The 22,249-nt window shown below is 41.6% G+C and overlaps 1 protein-coding gene and 1 long non-coding RNA gene across 2 annotated transcripts in view; one reads left to right on the top strand and one right to left on the bottom strand.

The window, feature by feature from the left end:
- Window positions 1-1,262: 1,262 nt before the first annotated feature.
- Window positions 1,263-1,830, bottom strand: LOC129157468 (uncharacterized). The gene is made up of 3 exons (XR_008560672.2): window positions 1,708-1,830; window positions 1,439-1,619; window positions 1,263-1,363 (listed from the first exon to the last, which is right to left on the bottom strand). It is a non-coding gene; the product is annotated as an uncharacterized lncRNA (long non-coding RNA).
- A 3,863-nt stretch (window positions 1,831-5,693) lies between these two features.
- LOC107383443 (arylsulfatase I) overlaps window positions 5,694-22,249 on the top strand; it is a 93,682-nt gene continuing 77,126 nt past the window's right edge. Inside the window, exons 1-2 of the mRNA XM_070541542.1 lie at window positions 5,694-5,763; window positions 6,185-6,255. The gene's annotated coding sequence lies outside the window, so the exon portion shown is untranslated. The remainder of the gene's footprint in view (window positions 5,764-6,184; window positions 6,256-22,249) is intronic.

Below are 22,249 nucleotides of genomic sequence, written 5' to 3'. Positions count from 1 at the left end.
GTCACTTCTCAGTTTGAGAATTTCCCACAAACACTGCTTGGATCCTTACATTCCTGTGTGTGTGTGTGTGTGTGTGTTAATGAATGCAAAAGCTGCCCTTGGGGTGAAGATGAACCACATCAGGGCCTCCACAGGGCCTTTTTGTGGGCACAAACGAGAACAAACACAATCTGATTTGGACAGACTGGAGACCCATGAATCTCCGCGGCGTTGAGGGATCCTGCAGCAACTCTCTACCGTCTGACCTGGGCTGACACAGGTCAACAAGCATGATTGTTTTGTGGTCAAGGGAAGACGGAAAAAAAAGTGAGCTTACAAAGTTGAAACGCAGCTCTGTGGTAACTGTCAGACATTAATTAGTTTTGCTGCCTGAGGTGGAAAGTGGAGTGTCCGGTCTGCAGGATCCACAACGGCAACTCTGCTGGTGACTGATGGTAAAAGTGAGATACGGTGCTCAGACTAATTTAAGAGGCTGAAAAGGGTGAAGAAGCAGGGTTTTTATTGTGGCAAGGGCCGCAAAAGGATGCTGAAGACAGGATCAGAGTGGGACAAAGGGTAAACCTTTATGCCAGCAATGATTTGGGAAGACCTAAAATGTCCTTGAAAGGTTAGATATGAAGATCATAAAGATCAAGCTGAGTAAAACTCGTGCGTGCGTGTGTGTGTGTGTAACACTTTGGGTAACAGCTGTTTCCGGCAAACTTTAATGATCTTTAGGTTTCAGATTGAAAAGAAACGGGGCATGTTTGCCCTTTGTCGCACTCATTTCAGTCCATGGCTGCCCAACTGCCAAAAGAAATGAACGGGAGTTTGATAAGTTATTTTCTGATTCTGTTTGATATGTGCTACTAATCTATATAAGTCAGGTTTTCCAGAAATCTGTTGAAAAAATAAAGTTTATTTCACTGAACAGGACATTTCAGTGAGAAATTCTGAGTTGATCAAAGATTTTCCATATCTATAGTTTAATTTTGGTCTAGATGTGGACAGCTGAAGCTAGAAAAAACAAGAAAAATCAATTACCAAAAATGTATCGATTTTTTTGTATGCCTAATGGGGTTTGGCAATATTATTTTAGCCAAAAACCAGAAATACACATTTTAATCGATTTATAGTTTACTAAACAGTGTTTAATCACAATAGTTAATACAAAAACCATTTTTCAAATAACCAAAACAGATTTGACTCCGTTTATATTACAGGATGTGTGTGTGTCATGATGGGTGGTAATTTCTTAACCCACATGAAGAATCACTCAGGGATAAGGTAAGAGATGATAATAAAATCTTTATTTTATTAAGAAAACAAGGCGAAAACTGAGGGCGCTGATCCAAACGGGACAGGAAACGAGGCAACTCCGACTCTAAGAAGAACAACGGTGAGTGTGATTAGAAACTGAGAACCAGGAGATGAATAATCATGAGAGGAACAGGCTTACTGAGTTGAGCAGGACGAGGGGCAGGAGGGAGAGGCAAGTCAGGTTGATGCAGGGAGGAGATGGTCGCTGGAGGTGATGCTGGATCCAGGAAGGCAGGTGAGCGGTGGAGAGCAGGAGGCCAGGGAAGCTGAACGACGCTGTGATAAAAATCACACCTCAGGCAGGTGGAGGGAATCCAGGGCTGGTACAGACAAGAATGCAGAGCTGGGTTAGTTAAGGTAAACAAGTTCTTAAAGTCAAGGCACAGATAAGGACATGGCTAGATCTACCCAACAGTAGAGTATCAACCGGCGTTGAGGTGTGGCAGCACCGCTCCTTAAATCCTCTGGCCAGGCTGATGGTAATTAGGTGCAGCTGCTGCTGCTGCTGCTGCTCCCCAACACACTCACCTGCAAACAATGAAGGGAAAATAGCAGCAGAAGCAGAGAGAAGGCAGAACCATGACAGTGTGTGTGTGTGTGTGTGTGTGTGTGTGTGTGTGTGTGTGTGTGTGTGTGTGTGTGTGTGTGTGTGTGTGTGTGTGTGTGTGTGTGTGTGTGTGTGTGAGTGAGTGAGTGAGTGTGTGAGTGAGTGAGTGAGTGAGTGAGTGAGTGAGTGAGTGAGTGAGTGAGTGAGTGAGTGAGAGTGAGTGAGAGTGAGTGAGAGTGTGAGTGAGAGTGAGTGAGAGTGAGAGAGTGTGTGTGAGTGAGAGTGAGTGAGAGTGAGTGAGAGTGTGAGTGAGAGTGAGTGAGAGTGAGTGAGAGTGTGAGTGAGAGTGTGAGTGAGAGTGAGTGAGAGTGAGTGAGAGTGTGAGTGAGAGTGAGTGAGAGTGAGAGAGTGTGTGTGAGTGAGAGTGTGTGTGAGAGAGTGTGTGTGTGAGAGTGTGTGTGAGTGAGAGTGTGTGTGAGTGAGTGTGTGAGTGAGTGTGTGAGTGTGTGTGTGTGTTTATTTGTACGTTGACCTGAATTAGAACCTAAACATAGACATGGAAAACCTTGGTTTTGTATGTAGTTGAAAAAAGTCAGATATTTGTTCATTTGGTACAGTGTAAATTTGACGGAGTAATTTATTCAGTATTTTATTTGATAGAAATGTGTAGTTTGTGATGATTTTCAGATGTTTTGTGGCACCTTTGTGCTCATAAACATTTATAATTGTTGACAGTTTTAAACCCTCGAAATACAAAAATGTGTGTATTTTAAGTATTTTTGTCAAAAATAGAAGGGAAAGATGCATTTGAAAAGTTATTTTCCATCACAGCGGGTTTTTACCTGTTTTGTGCGTAAACCGGAAAGAGACTCCAGCTAACTGCGCAAGATGGCCGCATTAACACATCCCCTCTCAAACATATTACTCTTTTTAAAAATACTGGACGATATTAATTTCTAATATTCATAAGATTTGTGTTAAGGGGGGGCAACACGAAGGATTCCTTTCCATCAGAGTCAGTCCCGCCCATTCCATCAGAGTCAGTCCCGCCCATTCCATCAGAGTCAGTCCCGCCCATTCCATCAGAGTCAGTCCCGCCCATTCCATCAGAGTCAGTCCCGCCCATTCCATCAGAGTCAGTCCAATTCCTTCCAGTTGTCAGACTTGATAGCATTCTGGAACCAAACAGGGTGTTATAGATAATATCATCTAAAATGCAAGATTGAGGACGGAGTTGAGAGGTAAATTGAACAGGTTTTGTAAAGGTTCTATATAATTAAAAATCTAACTTTTGGAACTTTTTACCATGTTATATTGTCATTTCCTCATAAGAAATACGCCAAAGCCATTTTTGGCCTCATTCACGCATTTTCCTCCCATCTCAGCTTCAGTTTGGTCCCCTCCCCCTGAAGCGGGTCTGGTCTTGGTTCTCATATCTGAATATTCTGAAAAAAAAATTCTGAAATGACTTCAAGTGTATGGAAGCATATGTGGAAAAAAATTCATTTCCACATATGCTTCCATACAACTGAGACACCGCCAAAAACACCACCTGAAAAACCATACATCCCATCTACAAAGACACACTGGATGGCAGAATTACATGTGACGCCACTTGCTTGTTTCTCGATGTAGTGGTGAGGTGGTTATGGAGTCAGACTGGCATGCAGTTTTGTGCAGGTTCGTCTTCCAGTTGCAGCATTAACTTTTTTCTTCCTTTCTAGCTACACTTGCCAGTACTATGTTTACAACAATTTATTGGTATACCGTTTAAAATATAATGACCAATGTGTTTTTTTTTTATTTATTTGTTTATTTAGCCAGTGTGAGTCCATTTGTGAGCAGAGTTTCAACTAAAATGCTGTTTAGGAACGACCAAATTCAAAGAACTTTTAGAGACAGGAGAACCAGAGGAGCTTCAGAAGTCCAAAGAGTATCCTGAGGAGTCAAGGTAAGGTCCACAACGATCCAAAAATCCTAGGAACAGGTAAGCAGGGTTAATCCACAGAGACTCAAAAATTCCAAAAATCACTAGAGTTTAACCAGGAGACACAAAGGGCTGGAACTACCAAGTTGTAGTTAATCATCCGGCATCGAGATATGTTCTCCTCCTCCTCTTATAGCTGGACCCGCTGATTGTTAATGAGCTGCAGCTGCAGCCTCCCTCTCCTGAAACACAGCAGCTCAAAGATGGAACAAAAATGAGAGCACTCACCCCGGCACATGACAAGAGCATCTCCGCCATATCAGATGGGTCTCCTCACTCTCCATAGTCAATGCAGAATGAGCAAATGATAGAATTTTACATTTTAATTTATTTAGTTTAATTATATTTATATTTTAATTATGCATACCGTATCTGATTTTGTGAAAAACATTGATAAAATGTGTTTTTTAGTTGTGTGAGCTTGTTCTACTGTAGAAATGAATGCACTGGGGGCAAAGGAGACCTATCTAAAATGGCGGCCGGCCTCTACATGGGTGCTTTCAACACTGCGCCTGCACCAACATTGTGCCACGTTGTGCGCCGCCCTGATCTGCGTACTGCAATCAGGGGTATTTGACTGAGCCCACCGAGAGTCGAACCAGCATCAGCAGAGGGGAAAGCAAAACTCAAGTCAAACGATCATGCTACTTGACTACCAGAACCCACGCAACAATAAGCCTTAAATGCTATTGTAGGCCGCTTTTGTTGGAGCGGTTGTGGGCTGATATTTGCTAAAAGAAACCTTTCGTTTCGGGATATATTCAGGCTTGGTCATGTAGCAAGTTATATTTATCTTGTTTAATTGGAGCATAAAACATAGCATTAACTGTAAACTAGTAACAGCCATAATTCATGTCGGTCAGGTTAGTTAGCGATAAAGTTAAAAAACAAAAACAGAAGAAGTCAGTGGGCTAGGCTGAGTTTGCGCGAATGAGCGGGGCTGACTCTGGTGCAGCTCCGCCTTTGTAGTTTTGCAACAAGCACCCTCTCTCTGATTCGGCGGTTGGCTAAAGGGCAGTTTCCTTTTATTGTTTTCGTCTGGACCATTTTTGATCATCTCTAGTTAAAAAGTTACTTAAACTGTTAGGAATATTCTAAAATAAAAGCAGAATATTCAAAACTGTTTGAGAATAATGACTATAATCTCATTTGTGCAAGGAAATTGTCATTTAATGCTCTTTTCCAACTCATCCACCTAAGACTGAGTCCAGCTCAAAGTGTTTGAACCCAAAAGTAAAATTTGTTCCCTCCTGTGAGGGATCAAGCCAAATGAGTGGAGGAACACAGGCAATTTCCAAAAATAGAGACTCTTTAATTTCCTTTTTGTTTTAAAATATTCTCACAAAAACAGCTCGAGCTCATAAAAGAGGTCAAACAAACTAACTGAAACTCAATAAACTTCTAACTTAGCATACTGACTGGCTGAAACCATAACCGAGCTCTCAAACAAAGACACACAAGGGTATATATCGTATATACTACTACTTCTTCTTCTTCTTCTTCTTCTTCTTCCTTTCCGGTTAAATGGCGGGTGGCAACCAACTTAAGGTGCATTACCGCCACCTACTGTGCAGGAGTGTGAGTCAGAGCGAGGAGAGAGGGTATATATACACACTGGCTGATCAGACCATATGAACAATAGGGATTACTAGACAAACATTTACTAACTAAAACTAAAACCACAAATCAGTACAGTCAGATTGTTAATAAACCTAAACACCCTAAACCATAAACCTAACTATTTAACTTCAAACTTAAATTAATTAACAAATGACAAAATAATAAACTAAAGGAAATTCTTCAGTCCCCTCTTCAGGGAGCTATTGGTTTGGCCCCATCAGCTCCTCCTGTATTTAGCTGACAGAACCCCTTCAACCCTGTTTGCCTGTCCCATCTCAGGAAGCAGGAAGTGGAGAACCTCTCAGCACCGGTAAGAGACAACAAATCAACTTAAATTGAACAAATGAAAGGCATAAAATACAGCAGTTAACTAAATGTGCGCGCTTACACTTAGAACTAATGCATTTAAGCCATATAAACAATAAAGCTCAAGAAATATAAACATACAAACTGCAATCATAAAAGTGCAAGAGTGTACTAACGTTCACCGTTGTGTGGACATGGATGTGGCCATCATACCTCCTTATGTCTATCTGTTTATCCGCTTCAAAATATCGTCCTAAATGATTGGTTCAAATGTAGCAGTGTAGGTCGCTGACTAGTTATAAACAATCAGGCCATAAAAACGTATAATTTAAAGAAAAAAGTTAGTATCAAGATCACTATATTTCTCACATTCATGTCCAGATTTTTTGTTGTTTTTGCTCTAGTTTCTAATTGTTGCCTTGCAGGAATAAGAAAAACCCGCGGGAGTGAAGAACAAACTTTTGGGGGAGTTTTTGAAAGTTTCACGGCTGTTGTGGTGAGTAACAGTTTAATCTGAGATTTTGTTTTCCATATGCTCCCAAGTTGATAAAAGTCAGTGTCAGGGTTTCTCAGTAATCGCCTACTTCCTTGAAAAACAAAACACAGCTTCTGGTCACAAGAGAATAATCTGATTAATTGAATAATTCCCACACAAAGGAGGTAGACAGACATGAGGAGATGGGAAATGGAGTATAAAAGAAGTGAATTACGGAGCTCAGTGAGCCTTTGATGTTCTGCTATTAAGTTGACCAGTTTTGCTCAATGATGCTGGGAAAACTCACAGGTTACAGATTGTATCCAGCTGCTAAAATAAGAAATCTAAAAATGTCAGAGATGTCAGAAAACATAGTTATGTGTCCAAAAGAATCAGCTGTTTTTGTTGTATACTGACTGTTTCAGAGACACAGAAACACTACGTTTTATATGTTTATTGATGGTTGTTATCTCAGAGATCAGAGCTGGTTGGTGGGAAAATGCTACTCCATCATTCTGAGATTTTCTCTCAAGAAATAAAACCTGGACATTATAGTTTTTAATATTTCTTCCTGTTGTTTTTTTGTGCAGCCCTGAATTTTTTGCTGTGAAGCTTTTGCTCTTGTACCAAAATGTCCACAGAGCAGGTTGTTAGTGGTTTTTATATCAGCATTGTTACGACCCCAACCTGGTCTAGGAGCGGAGTAGAAGCCGGGCGCTGGGGAACTCAGGGATCGTAACAAGCATATCGTTTTATTTATGTAGCCAGTCTGTCCCGTGTTTGGTTATATAGTAAGATGTTCTATGAAAGGTATTTTTAAGCTGCTTCCTTGAAATTCATTAAGACCATTGCATTGTAATGGAGAGTGCTTTATTCTTTCTTTGACCTTCAAATTGCAGACAGAATGAATGCAATGTTTAGTCTTGTTGAAAAATGCACGAAAGCTCCATGAAAACACCTCTGAGAGGCGTCATGTGCAGCTTAAAACTTTAATGTACTTTTCTGCTGCATTACAGAAGTGTAAATGAGTCTAACCAAAGGCAATAACACATCTCCTTATGGAGCACGTGTTTGGACTTGTTGCTGAGAATAATTTGGATGGTTCTTTTTATCTTCGGGGTCCGTTTCTTCCTTGAGAGACCAAAAAAATTGATTCTTCTGACACATTTCCCAGATGCCTCAGAGCTCAGAGATGATGATGCTGCCTCTGGACAAAGTTAACACAAGGCTTCTTTTGTAAAGTAAAGTTTAAAGTGGCATCTGTGAATGTCTCCATATTATACTTGGAAATGGTTCCCTAAAGGAATCCCATCACTAATCCAATTTGGGCTTTTGCTCTTTCCCCTTCTGTGCCAAAGTTCCTCTAAACTCTTTGAAGTGATTCAGTATTATCAAACACTACAGAGAAGAAATCTACAAGTTCCTTCCATTCTTGACTTTCTTTTTCAGTCCTACTCTTTTTCTTGTGCAAAGGTTGAAAAATACTATATATTAGGGCTGGACAATAATTCAATAATGATATATGGATCAACGGATGTGTGGTTAAATAGGAAAAAATTGATCAATAAAAACTTCAATAAAAGTTTTGTTTTTCCATTATAGCTCATTGTTTCGCTTCATACTAGAGTCATTACTTAAACCCAACCAATCAAAAACACAGAATCAGGCCTGCTCCGTCAACAAGCCCTCCCCTCTCAAACCTAAACAGAGCTATGTGACTTAAACCAGATGCTGCAGCAAAGAGAGGTGGAAGACACTGTCCTGAAAAAAGGTTACAATACTTCACCAGTGTGACAATATTTTCATTCCTACAAATCTGACAAAAAACAAACAACGGTGGTTTGCAACAGAATTAATACAAACAAGTCTGGTAATGCAACCAACTTTGTTTCAAAGTAATTGCCTAAGATGGCCGGGGCTGCACTTCAAATATACTTTTGACATTTTTCATATAATTTTCAATAGTAATTGATATTGATCAATATGATTTATTTTTTATCTGTAAGCTTTTTTTTAATATTGTCCAGCCCTGTAATATATCTTGCAAAATTGTTAATTCTTAAATATTTATTTGTCTGGCATTGAAGGTAGGGATGTTCCGATCACGCTTCTTTGCTCCTGATCTGATTCCGAGTCTTTTGATTTTGAGAATCTGCTGATATCGAGCCCCAATGTGATACTTTTCAGAAAAGCATTTAAATAAGAATAAAAAAATAAATAATTTTTAGCAAAGCGTTAAAATAAGAAGGAAAAAAATGTGTGTGTGTGTGTGTGTGGGGGGGGGGGGGTCAAAAAAGCATTAAAATAAGGAGAAAACACATCCAAATTGTCCCTTATGTTTCACTTTTATTTTTTAAGGAAGTACACCGATTAAATAGTTTATATTGTGAATATACTTAAAAGTAGCATTGTTGCTCTTACTTCAAGTTGTTGACTCCCTCAATATGCAGCGGTGAACCGTGCTCACGTGACAGAGCAGTCAGGGTAACTTTTCTCTGGATAACACCTGTAGTTCCATCGGCAGCACTAGGTGCAGGGTCCAGCCAGCCACTGGGCGTATTGAGCACCAGTGCAGGAGAACTGGAAACTAGGGATGCACCGATCAGGTTTTTTGCTCAGGAAATATTGTCCTCAGTTTGTGTCTAAATTTTGTCTAAAATGTGTTATTTTGTAATTATGTTATTTATTTGTTTACATTTTCCCCTTTAGTCTTTAAAATACCAATATTTGCCCATAACTTCTTATTGTTTGTCTGTTTGATGTCATCATTTTAAAAATATTAGATCAGATGATACTCAGTACTCGAGTAGCCTTCTAATCAGATACATTTTTTACCCTTACTTGAATAATAAACCGTATATCAGGAAAATATTGTCCTCGGTTTGTGTCCTTCCAGTGAGCTTTGCAGATGTGGGAAAATGTCATCAGGCAGTAATCATTGTTAAATTCATAATTCTTGGAGAGAGACCAACTCTTATCTGCCCCTGGGAGCCCCGTAATGCATAGCGTCATTTCAACATGGGGGTGTCCGTGACACGGTTTATATGCAGGTAGCGGCGCTGCAGCTGCTTTATATAGAGACTCGTTGCATTCTCCCTCAACCCAAATCCTCGGATCACGCATTTTAGCTAAAATGCTAACGCTAACTTGCCTTGTGTTGACTGTAGAGTTGTGGGTGATGGTCACGCAGATGTGTCATGAGATTTGAAGTGTTGCTGCCTTTCACAGACACCTTTTCTGCACGTGCTGCAAACAGGATCGCCATCTTCTATAAACTCCCTCGGCATTCTTCAGATATCTAAAATATGCCCGTACTTCAGACTTTGTCTTCTTTTAGGGATAAAAAATGTCCTCCTGAGCGTTGCCGTCTCCTCCTTTGGCCATTATTTCAGCTTTAGCTTCAAGAAAGTTTTGGTTGTAAACAACGAAGCGCGCAACTTCAGCAGATGATACGGTGGCTGGTAAGGGTCACCGCGCCTACACCGCAGCCACGGTAAACCCACCAAGATAATATAGTTTTTTTTTTTTTTTAAACAAGACTGTTATTATTATTGTCAACTTTTTTTTTTTACCGGGGTTTACCGCTACACTGGTTACCGTGACAACCCTACGCTGATCGGTCTGCTTTGATCCATTTTGAAAACTCCGATCAAAACCGATAGGGGCGCTATCGGCCGATTACGATCAAATGCCGATCCATCGGTGCATCCCTACTGGAAACCCCGATGTATTGCAGCCTGTTGGCAATTTCTTTTTGTTTATTAGCGTAACTTTCTCTGTCGGCTGGCTCCGTGTTTTTGTCTGACTTCACTATGAACTGTGACAGTTACAGGTAAACTAGGAATAATGGAGACCGGTGATTTGCTTTGTTGATGCCCGAAGGGAAAAACCGACAGCGAAAGTCGCTTGTTTGAAGGCAGTGAATCATGGAGATGTTTCCTGCATGTTGAATGCTCATTATGCACACATTACACGTGTCTGTAGCTCTGCCTTTGCTGCCCGGTTTAAAACACCACCAAGCTGCAGATATTTTAGCTCCTGAGGAGACGCGTTAGCTCTGTGTTGGCAGGCTTGCTAACAGCAGCACTTGGAGTTCTCCTAGCGCCAAATCACGAGTCACCTCAAAGTAAAAAGTAAATATTCTAATTGAATTCAGTTTGTTGTGCCTATTAGTAAAAGGTTTTCTACGTAAGTAAATGCAGCAGATTGCATTAAGGCCCTGGCTTGCATCAAAAATCTTGTAGCAGTGATTCCCACCACCATTCCTCGAGGGCCGCTATCCAGTATGTTTTACTGTTTTCCCTTGCTTTAACACCTGGTTTCAGCAGGTGATTAGAATCAGAATCAGAAGGGGTTTATTGCCATTGGTACGAGAAATCGCAACATTAGGAAATTGCTGCGGTTAGGGATTCATGTTTTCCAAAATTTCTTTAACCGATAATTGACGCCCCATCCATCCAACCATCCATTTTCATCCGCTTATCCAGAGTCGGGTCGCGGGGCAGTAGCCTAAAGCTTGGTTTATGCTTGACGCATTCACTTTCCGCGCGGTGATGCGGCTCGCGGCTGGAACGCGCTTCACAACTCGCAGCGTTTATGGTTTGTGCGGCTCGTCTCTGCGGTGAGCCAATATTCTCCCAAACTGAACGGGGCAGCATGGAGCTCTACAGCATGCATCCAGCACTACACCATAGTAGAAGTAGAAATCACTGTTTACAACATGGCATTTCAGCATTTTTAACAGCGTTCTCGTCTTTTCCGACAGTGTGAGCTATTTCTCTCCAAGAATTATTAACAACATGTTGATCACGGTGATCTCTGAGAGCTGAATCATACAAATGTCTGTATTTACGAACCTCTGCCGTGCCGGTCCGCCATGTTTTTCCGCGTCCGACCGTCCGCGTGGTTAGAAATTTTCCGAGGTGCGCCTTGCGGAAATCTTGGGCCGTGCGGAGACGCAGTGGAGGGGCGTGGTTGTTAAAATGACGCAAAATGACGCAACTTTTCCGCGCGGAGCCGTGCGGACCTCGCGGACGCGTCAAGCATAAACCAACCTTTAGGCGATAGGCCAAGACTTCCCTCTCCCTTGCCACTTGGGCCAGCTCCTTTCACTGTTAATTGCCAGTTAAGCAGAAACAACCCAGGCTCAGCATACTGATGTGAGGCTTATTGTGTTCCAAGAATTCAATTTCAATTCAATTCAAGTTTATTTATATAGCGCCAAATCACGACAAGAGTCGTCTCAAGGCACTTCACATAATAAACATTCCAATTCACAGTTCATTAAGCCAATCAGAAATAATGTTTCCTAATTAAGGAACCCAGTAAATTGCATCAAGTCACTGACGAGTGTCAGTGACTATACAGCAATCCTCATACTAAGCAAGCATGCAGCGACAGTGGAGAGGAAAACTCCCTTTTAACAGGAAGAAACCTCCAGAGAATCCTGGCTCAGTATAAGCAGCCATCCTCCACGACTCACTGGGGATCAAGAAGACAGAGGACACACACACACACACACACACGCACGCACGCACGCACGCACGCACGCACACACACACACACACACACACACACACACACACGTGTCTATAGTTCTATTGTGATGTCTTAGTAAATATTCTATTTGGTGAGATAAACTTTATTGTATTTATCCTAGTGAATCTATAATTAAACGGGTAAACGAGTAGTAGCACATCCAACGTCAAGGAAAGCAAAAAGTTATTATCAGGAGAGGGAGAATGTTTAAGTGGTTAGCAGCAGTGTGCTAGACGATGGCCCCCTCCATGAGGCCACCACAGCTCAGCAGAACGTCGTTGTAGCTTCTTCTGGGGAGAAAAACACTTACAGAGAAAATAAAGTTAACAGCTGAAATTGCAGAAAGTAATACAGTTAAAGAGCAGATTGTAGAAGAAAGTAGTAGAGTGTGAAAAGTGGTCAGTGTATCTTCCAGCAGTCTAAGCCTATAGCAGCATAACTACAGAGATAACTCTGGATAATCTATCTTATTTAGATGGAGGCATGTTGGAGGCAGGGCAAGGGAGAGCCGTCTTTACCGACTGTACACTCCACCTCCCTGTACTCCCCCACTTGTCCAGATTTAGGCTAACATCAGATTTTAACCATAGGCCCTATCAAATAAAAATGTTTTAAGCCTAGTCTTAAAAGTAGACAAAGTGTCTGCCTCACGGACTAAGGATGGGAGCTGGTTCCACAGGAGAGGTGCCTGATAACTAAAAGATCTGCCTCCCATCCTAATTTTAGATATTCTGGGAACCACCAGTAAACCTGCAGTCTGAGAGCGAAGTGCTCGGTTAGGAACGTATGGAACAATCAGATCACTGATGTATGATGGAGCTTGATTGTTAAGAGCTTTATATGTGAGAAGAAGGATCTTAAAATCTATTCTGAATTTAACAGGTAGCCAATGTAGGGAAGCTAAGTAATCACATTGAGTGACCAACTGACAAGGTCCATTTTAGTGAATTTCAGTTTCCAGGTTCCAGGAAAAATGCAGAAGCAGCCGTGCACCCAGCACACAGAGACAGACAAAGGCCTTGAGGATAAGATACGGAAAGGAGGAAAAAAGCATCTGCACCCTCCGAGAGCCGGAAGACCCAGAACAGGTTGAAGAACGCATTGTGGAAAAAGTCCAAAAATAGTAACATTTATTCACCCGTGAAGGAGTACAAAATACGGAGCAATCGTGGACAGAGACTACGGGAAATGTGGGTTTGGAGGTGGCGGCCGCATGAAGATGTGGAGGAGAATGAAGGACAGGTTTGTCCATGTTATAAAGTCTATGAAATATATAAACACATTAGTAAATACACTATCAGGGATGAGATACATGAGTGTTATGGTAGCAGGATACCACAGAAAAGCGCTATGCCCTCTGTTGTCCTGGCGGGGAATTGCTTTGCAACACTCCGCTGCCTGAACAGAAGTTCAAATGTGAAAACCTTTCCGACACTCCGTGTACGTCTCTCCATTGCGGAGCTCACTGAGAAGTCTAAATCAGACTTAAGGCTGCTGCCCCCGCAACCCGACTCTGGATAAGCGCAAGTATTGTATTGTTCCAACCAGGCTCTCCTTCCTCATTCATCCAAAAACAACGCCTTTTGCTGTTTACGGGAAGTGGCATTGCTAAAGGAAAACCATCCTTAGCTCATTAAAAAAAGGATTTGTAGCAGCAGCACGAAGTTTCAGATTCTGAATACGAACATACATTCATGGTAAATACTGGTGATGCACAGTTTTGAGCCAGCAGCAAGAGTTGATGGGAACAGGCAAAACAGTGATAATAATCTAAATGGTGAAAGAAGAGCTGCTGGGAGCGTGGGAACTTTAAAATGCACACAGACTTGGAAACTGGTCAGCGTTTTTATTTAAATATATTTCTATAAAAACTCGTCCCCTGACATATTACTTGAAACCCATTTCCATAAAAATAATTTTTGTTCTCTAATTTATGATTTTCTAAGGTAATTAAATCATAATCGCTGAATTCCTGCATGTTTTAGATCACGGACATAGCTGATTTTAGGGCTGCAGCTATTGAATATTTGTGTAATTGAGTACTCTATTAGATCTTTTATTGCTTAATTGAGTACTCTAATAAATTACCCTTTTGTGTTTGTAAACCATTAGATCAAATAGCATGTTATAAAATATGAAAGACCTCTTAAAATGAGCAAGCAATTGCCAGTTATTCTTCAAGTTTTATTCAAAATTAATTTTCAAAACTTCAGCACTTCAATTTCACTTCACAGTGCAAAAAATAAGTAAACTACCTGAGCCGATTTTCCCCTCGTGCAAGAATCTACTAGCCTGGCAAGCCAGACAAAAACTAGGCGGTAACTGTTGAAGTAGCGCTGCAAGCGGCTGCGGCCCAAACAGCACCAGAACCGCTCACGGCGCATACGCCAACATGGCTCGCCAGCTATTTCCCTATTAACACACGTCCGTTTTAATTTCTACACTTTTTTTCTCACACAATAACAAGGATTGTTGAGAAAGCATGTTTGCCGTGGTTATGTCGAATTATACTGATCACAAAACATTTATTTACTTTATTTCGTTTTCTCCGCCACTCATAAATAACTGTGTCCTCCTGGTGATGTGAAAGGCTAAATCTATTTTACAGTATTTACACTGGACTACATTCTCCGCCTTTCGAAGTGAAAAATGGTCCCACACCTTTGACATTTTCTGTCTTTTTCGCACTCCACCGGGGTCCACGTTGTCCGCCATGGCTTAAGAGAAAGTTAATTTGTTAATCTGTTATTTGCTACTCGTGTGTACATTCAGTGCAGTGTGTAGGTGTGTCACTTATTTCGGTCCGGGTGAAACATGACCCCGGGCGATTGCAAAGCCATGAATTAATTAAACATGAATTAAACGAAGCCTCGAGGCTGAGAATTTGACTCGAGGCTTTTTGTACTCGAATTATTAGAGGTACTCGAGGAATCATTTCAGTCATAGCTGATTTGTTTATCTTATAGATGAATCACTCTTATAGACAGGCTGGGGAGACATTTCAGCTATTAGGTAAAGGTGTTCAAAAGACAAATGCACATTGACTACAAACAGACACTAGGGGGTGCTAAAAGCAAGCCTAAACGGCCTAGTCCCCTTTAACACCTGGTAAGTTTCGAACTTGTAGAAGTAGTTCATCTTGAAAATGACACTTTTTGTTACTAAGAGTATCAAATCAATATTGGGAATCAATTTTGAATCGAGGCTTCACCCCGAGAATCGGAATCTAAGGCTACGTTCACACTGCAGGCCTTGATGCTGAATTTCGATTTTTTGAGTAAATCAGATTTTTTTGTGTGGCCGTTCACGCTATGACTAAAATGGGATATCAAACTCTCCAGTGTGAATGCTCCACGGCACCAAAGTGACCCACATGCACAGAAGACAAGAAGTCACACTCAGTGGAGCCGAAACCAGGAGCGACGGAGTTGTGACATAATCCTGATCCTGTGGTTAAACTATCAGTGAAAGCTTTCACACCTGTTAATTCTTCCGTTTTGGGCTGGAAGCTGTTTTGAAAAACTGTAAACTATTCTACTCCTTGTTCCCAATGCTTCCCTGAATTATTATTCACCGAAAATGTATTAAATCATTCTTGGAGAATCCCCCTCTCACAGAACCCCCCCCCCCCCCCCCCCCCCCCCGGAGACAGGTGAGACGCTTCGCTCCAGCAGCACCTCCAGCTCCCGTACACATTATTTCTTGTATCTTTAATTCCTAAACCTAAAACAGGATGTCCACACAGACTCCTGAACCGTTCTGTCAGCGCTTCTCCTCAGGAACATCCACACACGACGCACACCTCCACTGACTCAGTGACGTAGGACACGGATTTAATGCGACACGGGCCCGGATGTAGCCATGGGCAAGGAGGGACAATGCCCCCTAAAAACAGTAACTGCCCCCCAAATGCGATGACATGTAGGAATCCCAAATTTGAAAAGATCTGATGAAAAAGGGTCAGAGTTCTCTCTCTCTCTCTCTCTCTCTCTCTCTCTCTCTCTCTCTCTCTCTTTCTCTCTCTCTCTCTCTCTCTCTCTCTCTCTCTCTCTCTCTCTCTCTCTCTCTCTCTCTCTCTCTCGCTGCTGATTGGTAGATGCATAGTGAGGGTGTGGCCAGCCACTGTACTTCTTTCTCACTCGCTGCTTCACACAACAGCTATCGTTATCTGAGCTCAGCCACTGATTGAAGTTTTCTTCTTTCGGTCACTGGAATTATTTGGTACTCTTTCTCAAGGTTTTAGTTTGCCTCATTGTCTTCTTTAAATAGTTTTTGAAGTGAACCAAGTCGACAATGCGCAGGTTTCTGGTTTCTAAATCTAGCAACAGTGCCAAGGCACTAGCGGCAGAAGCCTGCTCGTCGGCTGCTGCTTCTCAACTCGCCACAACCAGTTGCACAAGCACCGCAGCCCCTCCTGCTGTCCCCGTCGCTACCAACCCAGCCGCCGCTGTGGGTGACACAGGCCTGAACAGTAGCGCATCGTCCCAACCCACAGCTCTTGTTTTCCCCAAGCGCCATTTTGGGAAGAACATGCGCTCATTTTGCCCTGCCTGATATCGTGAGAGACCATGGCTGGAATATTCAGTAAAGCTGGATGCGTGCATTTGTTTCCATGTCGTAAGTTTGGAGGGAACAATGATAGGGATTTGGCTTTCACAAAACAGGGATTTAATCATTGGAAAACAGCACTGGAAAAGGACAAGGGATTCCCAAAGCATGCATCAAGTCAATGCCACATGAAAATGAAAAAGCCTGGTCTGAAATGTGCCAAAGAGTGGCCACAGGGGAAACAATGGGTAATTTAATAAGTCCCACACAAATTGAAAAAAATCAGATACTATGTAAAAACTATTGGAGAAGTAGTTCAGTTCCTAGCAGTAAATGAACTGCCACTTCATGGCAGTGTGGAACGCGGTGATGATTTCTCTGCAGGACTGTTCTTAAAAATGGTTGACTACACACCGGCCAAAGACTCCAAATTTAATGAAATAAACAAACACATCCCAGAAAATGCTAAATACACATCTCACAACATACAAAACGAAATTATTGCAATACTGTCAAAAATAGTATTAAAAAAGATCTAAGATAATTATGACAAAGCAGATTATGCTGGGTTTTGCATTAAAAGTGATGGAACTAGGGACAGATGCAATGTGGAGAATCCGTCAGTCATGGTTTGATTTGTCTGTAATGGCATTCCAGAAGAACACCTGATTGGTCTGCTTGACCAGTCAGTTAAATGTTGAATTCATTACCACCCAAATTCTTGAGCACCTCTCTAACTCAGGCTATAGTGCAGCTGAAATTATCAGTCAGTGCTATGATGGAGCTTCTGTCATGAGTGGGGTCAGGGGTGGGGTTCAGGCCTTACTGCAGAAGAAGGTAGGGAAGGATATTCCCTACATCCACTGCTACAACCACCAGCTGCACTTGGCAGTGGTCCATGCAGTGCAGCCAGAGCCATGTGCAAAAACCTTTTTTGATCTTTCAGGATCTCTACACTCATTTTTCCACCGTCATTATGTTTCACAGAACTATGACGTTCCCTCCCTGAAACGACTGTTGGAGATCAGGTGGACAAGCCACCATGATGTGGCCAAGTGCCTTGTGGAAAATCAGGATGCTATTATGAGTATCCTGTCAGAGGTTACAGAGGACAGAGCTGCTGCTGTTGATATCTGTACAGAGGCATCAGGACTGTTGATGATGTTAAGGAGGCACAATTTCTTTGAAATAGGAAAATTCCTCCTAAAAGTTCTGGGTTCCTTGAAGTCTGCAAATTCTATGCTGCAGTCTCACTCTGTTGACCTGTGCTGTGCTTCAGAAGTAGTCAGTGCATCTCTGCAGGCTTTGAAGCAGATGAGAGATGAGGAAAGTGAGACATTACAGTTTTTCTCAGTCGCTTTGGTGCGTTTCTCAGATCAGAATTAAAATTCTCATAACTATTAGTTCAACCTCCACAACATTTAGTCATTTGTGCACATCATAGTAGCAATTTCTCCTTTCTCTGAACAAACTGCAAATGATTTTGGACATGTATCAGTTGCTTTCATACATTTCTCTGCTGTTTTTTGACATTTCCATTTGCTTATGTCATGTCAGTCAAAATGAATTATACTTATGGATGCTGAATTGTCACTCTCAATAAAACTAATAGTCTTACTTTCATTGCTTGAGTCATTACACACAAAATTGTTGAACTAGTTATCAAATGTCAAATATCAGTCATCTGTCAAGCAATTTCTATACCTTTCTTTATCATTTTATTCTGGAAATGTCTCCTAAATTGAACAATTGATCACAGGTGAATTTCATCTGTCACTCATGAGGAGGTGAATCCTCAATTGGCAAGCATATATGAACTGAGCAGGAGATAGTGTGTACCATTTCTATACTTCTGCATACTTCTCCACTCCAGGAGATACTTTCCTCGCTGCATTGCGAGGGATGACATCTGTTGTGATGTAGATGAAAATATGTGGCCAGACAGACAGCAACGTCTGGATGTGCCAGAATGATTTACTGTACCTGTATGTTACAGTACTGTGCAATACTGTATGTACTGTTACATGTACTGTATATGTTCACATTTGTGCACAGCTCTACCAAAAGGGTGATTTTTTTGTTTACATGTATTCTACAGTAAACAAGTGACTGTAGCATATTTTCCTTTTGCACAATGCTGTAGAATTACAAACACTTCTATACAGTAAAAATGTAAAACGTACGTATTTAGTGTCTCAGTTACTCCTAAAACTCCCATAACATCTCCAGTAACTTTACTGCACATTTCAAATGGCTGAACCAGTAGGGCATAGTGCTGTCTTGAGCATCAGCTGGTGTCACCAAATATTCTTGCAATGGAAAACACTGAAATTATAAACTGTCACAGTGAAAACATGACAAAGCCATGTGACTATCTTGTTCATAAAGATGGTGTCAAGACTTTTCATTTTGATGGCACCGACAGTTTCATTGACATGAATACTTGCTTTTGAGGAATGGATTATCAATTTTGAGCATGTGACGTGCTTTTGCAGGCTATCCACTAGGTTTTGCAGTTTGCACTAATTGTTTTGAGAAATGCACTAACTGCTGTGCAAATGTTAATAGTGTTCTGAGAAACGCACCAAAGCGACTGAGAAAAACTGTAACTAGCACACCTGCACCAGCTGCTAAAAGACAAAGAAAAACAAGCTCACTGCTAACAGGTAGTGTTGTAATGTCCACTGTGGGCCACGCAGAAGACTCCACGACTCCTAGCCAGGCTCTGAAGAGAGCTCTTCTCAACATTTTGGACATAGTCATTGTAGAGATGGAGACAAGATTCTCCAAAAGCAGTCTTGATCTCATGAAAGCAGTTCACTGCCTTCACCCTCAGTCTCCATCTTTTCTGGATCCTGACATGTTAAGTCCTCTGCAGAAAATGACAGGAAGTGACAATGACAAACTTTCCAATGAGATTCTTGTTGCAAAAATAATGTTGGAGAAAGAGTTCAAAAAGACTGATGATGAGAACAGCGAAGAGTTGGTAGACCTCTCCACTGTTTGCAAATATCTACATGGGTATAAGAATGCCTTTCCTCAGCTCCATCGCATGTAAGTGACCTCCCTTGTTATTGGAATATCAGCAGCATCATGCGAGAGCTCTTTCTCCACCTTGTCTCGTGTTCTTACCCCGTTCCGCCGTACTACGCTACATGAGAGAAACAGAAATTTAGTCATTCCGGCTCACGAGAAGGCCATAACAACAGGCCTAGATATGGATATATTTGTTAGGACGTTAGCACAGAAAAGCAGACGGCTGATGCTGTAATGACTGATAGAAGCCATAAAGAAATAAAAACAACAAAAATTCAAATAAAATTAAAAATGGAAGGATAGACAGATAAGATGGATAAAATAGATTAAAGACATAAAAAAGATAAAAACCTTAAAAAATTAAAAGAAAGATAGATGGATAGATGGATGGATAGATAGATAGATAGATAGATAGATAGAAAAAGATTAATGCAGCCTCAATAGGGAACATGCTAGGTTCCCATTTGTGCCGGTCCCAAGCCCGGGTAAAAGCAGAGGGTAGTGTAAGGAATTGATCAAAAGAAAAGATAGAAGGATAGAAAGATAGATGGATAGAAGAACTGTAATGATGATAGCATAGTTTTCTATGCATTTTAGGGATTTGGAGGTATGTGACACCGGAAAAATTATTTCCCAGACCTGCCCCCCCGATATTCTACCTGCACCCCTTTGTAGGGCTGGCTAAATCCGGCCCTGATGCGACATGACCGTTCAGACTGCAGTCGCTTTCAAAATCATCAGATATGTGTCGGAATCAGTACTACATATTCAAGTGACACGCATTTTTTTTTAAATCTGTGCATTCAGACTGCCATAAAAAATTCAGAAATGGCTCGCATGTGGGGGAAAAAGCAGATTTAATGTGCGTTTGCCTGCAGTGTGAGTGTAGCCTAATCGAATTGTGAGGTGTTGTCAGACTATTAAATGAATCAGACTCAAATGTGCTTCTCGTCTGGCTTGTTTCATACCAGGCAGCAAGTGTTGACTGCATTTGCTGGATAGAGTTTGCGAGGATGTTTCCTAAATTTTTGGAATCTTTGATGAGAATTCCATTTTTCTGAGTTGCAGAGGCATCTTCCTGTGTTGCTTGAGTCAGGAACATCTTAGAAAATTTGCACGACAAATTTCCTCTCAAATTAGTCCTAGATTTTCCACAGGTATCCGGAACTTGTCTCAAATCTTTCTCGATTTGGTTTTTATGAATCAGAAACTGTGAGATGGGTTTGGGAGAGGTTGGCTTCCAGGTTGGAGAAAAAATGAGGATAAATCAAAAGCAAACAGTTGCAGTGTGCATGTTTTGGTATAATTCAAACACCAGCCATCTTAGCCCAGTGGGATACTGGGTTTTGGGTTTAAACTCGGTTAAATGCCACTTTAATTCTCTAAATCTCAACAATAGTCTAATGTTTAATGCAAATTTTATGTGGCTAGAGTTTCAAATTAAACACGTTTAACATAATTTTCACATGCAAAAATACATTTTATTTTACTAAAGTTTGCAGAAGGAGCCCTCATAAAGGCAACAAATCTCTCTTTTGTTTGCTCCTGAGCTCAAAGTTTCCAACACCGTGTCTCCGTTTGACAACATTTAGGAGAAAATAAGCAGTTTCTTCAAATGCATGCTTATAAAGTGCATGAATAAAAAATGCTTTAAATCATTTTGAAGCGTAAAAAATCTCTCATTTTAGCTCCTAAATTCAAAGTCCTGGTTCAAAGGAATGTGTGACTGGTAAAAGGAAACACGCTGCAAATGCTTTCTCCGTTTAAAGGTAAATTACCTTCTGTGTGATGGTGTCTCGGGCAGGTCTTTATCCTGATGCATTTGTATCGTTGCTCTTCGCTGCGTGTTTCACACCATCCAATGCTTCCAGAACAGGGAAAGTATCTTGCTGATTACTTTGATTTTGAACTGTTCTTTCCCTCAGATGTTGGGCTCAGGACAATCTACAGCTGCTGCTTTCAGCGTCCTGCAGCAGTTGATGTAAAATTGATTTCAGTCTCTGCTGAACAATAACAATGCAAACGCACAATCAGATTGACAGCTTGATTAGCTTGCCGAGGCGGACCCATTCCCCCATCTCATCTCGTCCCAAACAGAAAGGGCCATTACTTTGGAGATGTACGGTGGAGGAGACGCTTCACAGCCAACTGTCGGGAGAGCTGCAGCTCGGGGATTATTCCGAAATAAACAGGTTTATTATAGACTAGGCTGTCACTGATCCACATATACTAAAAATGGGATACGAGGGGAGCTGGAAGATTCTGATAAAGGTAATAAAACGCATATAGTCTAAGTTGAAAGTGTACGCATGAAACGGGAAAACACATTCCCAAAACAGCATGAGCAATCTGTGACAGGCTCAGGGGAGTGCTGTGTGTTGATACGGCACCTCTGCTCCCTGCACATCGGAATACTGGCTGTGCTGATTCCTTCAAAACACGACTAAATCACCAGAACACAAACAGACAGGCACAAGACTAAAAGACTCTCCTGGATCCCTGCTGCTGGAGCACAGGTCTTGTTGCATCAGCTCCTAATAGTTCTGATTATTTACTGGCTGTATCAGCTCAAAACGTATATAATCACCAGTAGATTCTGTTAGGGATGTTCTGATTACAATTACTGCTCCCAGTCTGAGTCGTTGGAATGTTGAGTTTCTGTTAATACGTCGAGAGGAGCCAGTTAAGGTGGTCCAGGCATCTGATCAAATCTCTCCTGGCCGCCTCCCTGGTGAGGTTTTCCGGGCATGTCCAGCTGGGAGGAAACCCAAGGGAAAACCCAGGAGACGCTGAAGGGACTTTGTCTCTTGGCTGGCCAGGCAACACCTTGGGATTCCCTCAGAAGAGCTGGCCCAAGTGGCTTGGGAAAGTGAAGTCTGGGCCTCTCGGCTTA

The sequence above is a fragment of the Nothobranchius furzeri genome, chromosome 11 (genome assembly GCF_043380555.1).
Source record: "Nothobranchius furzeri strain GRZ-AD chromosome 11, NfurGRZ-RIMD1, whole genome shotgun sequence".
NCBI classification, from domain to species: Eukaryota; Metazoa; Chordata; class Actinopteri; order Cyprinodontiformes; family Nothobranchiidae; genus Nothobranchius; species Nothobranchius furzeri.
This window is presented reverse-complemented; position numbering and strand designations above follow the sequence as displayed.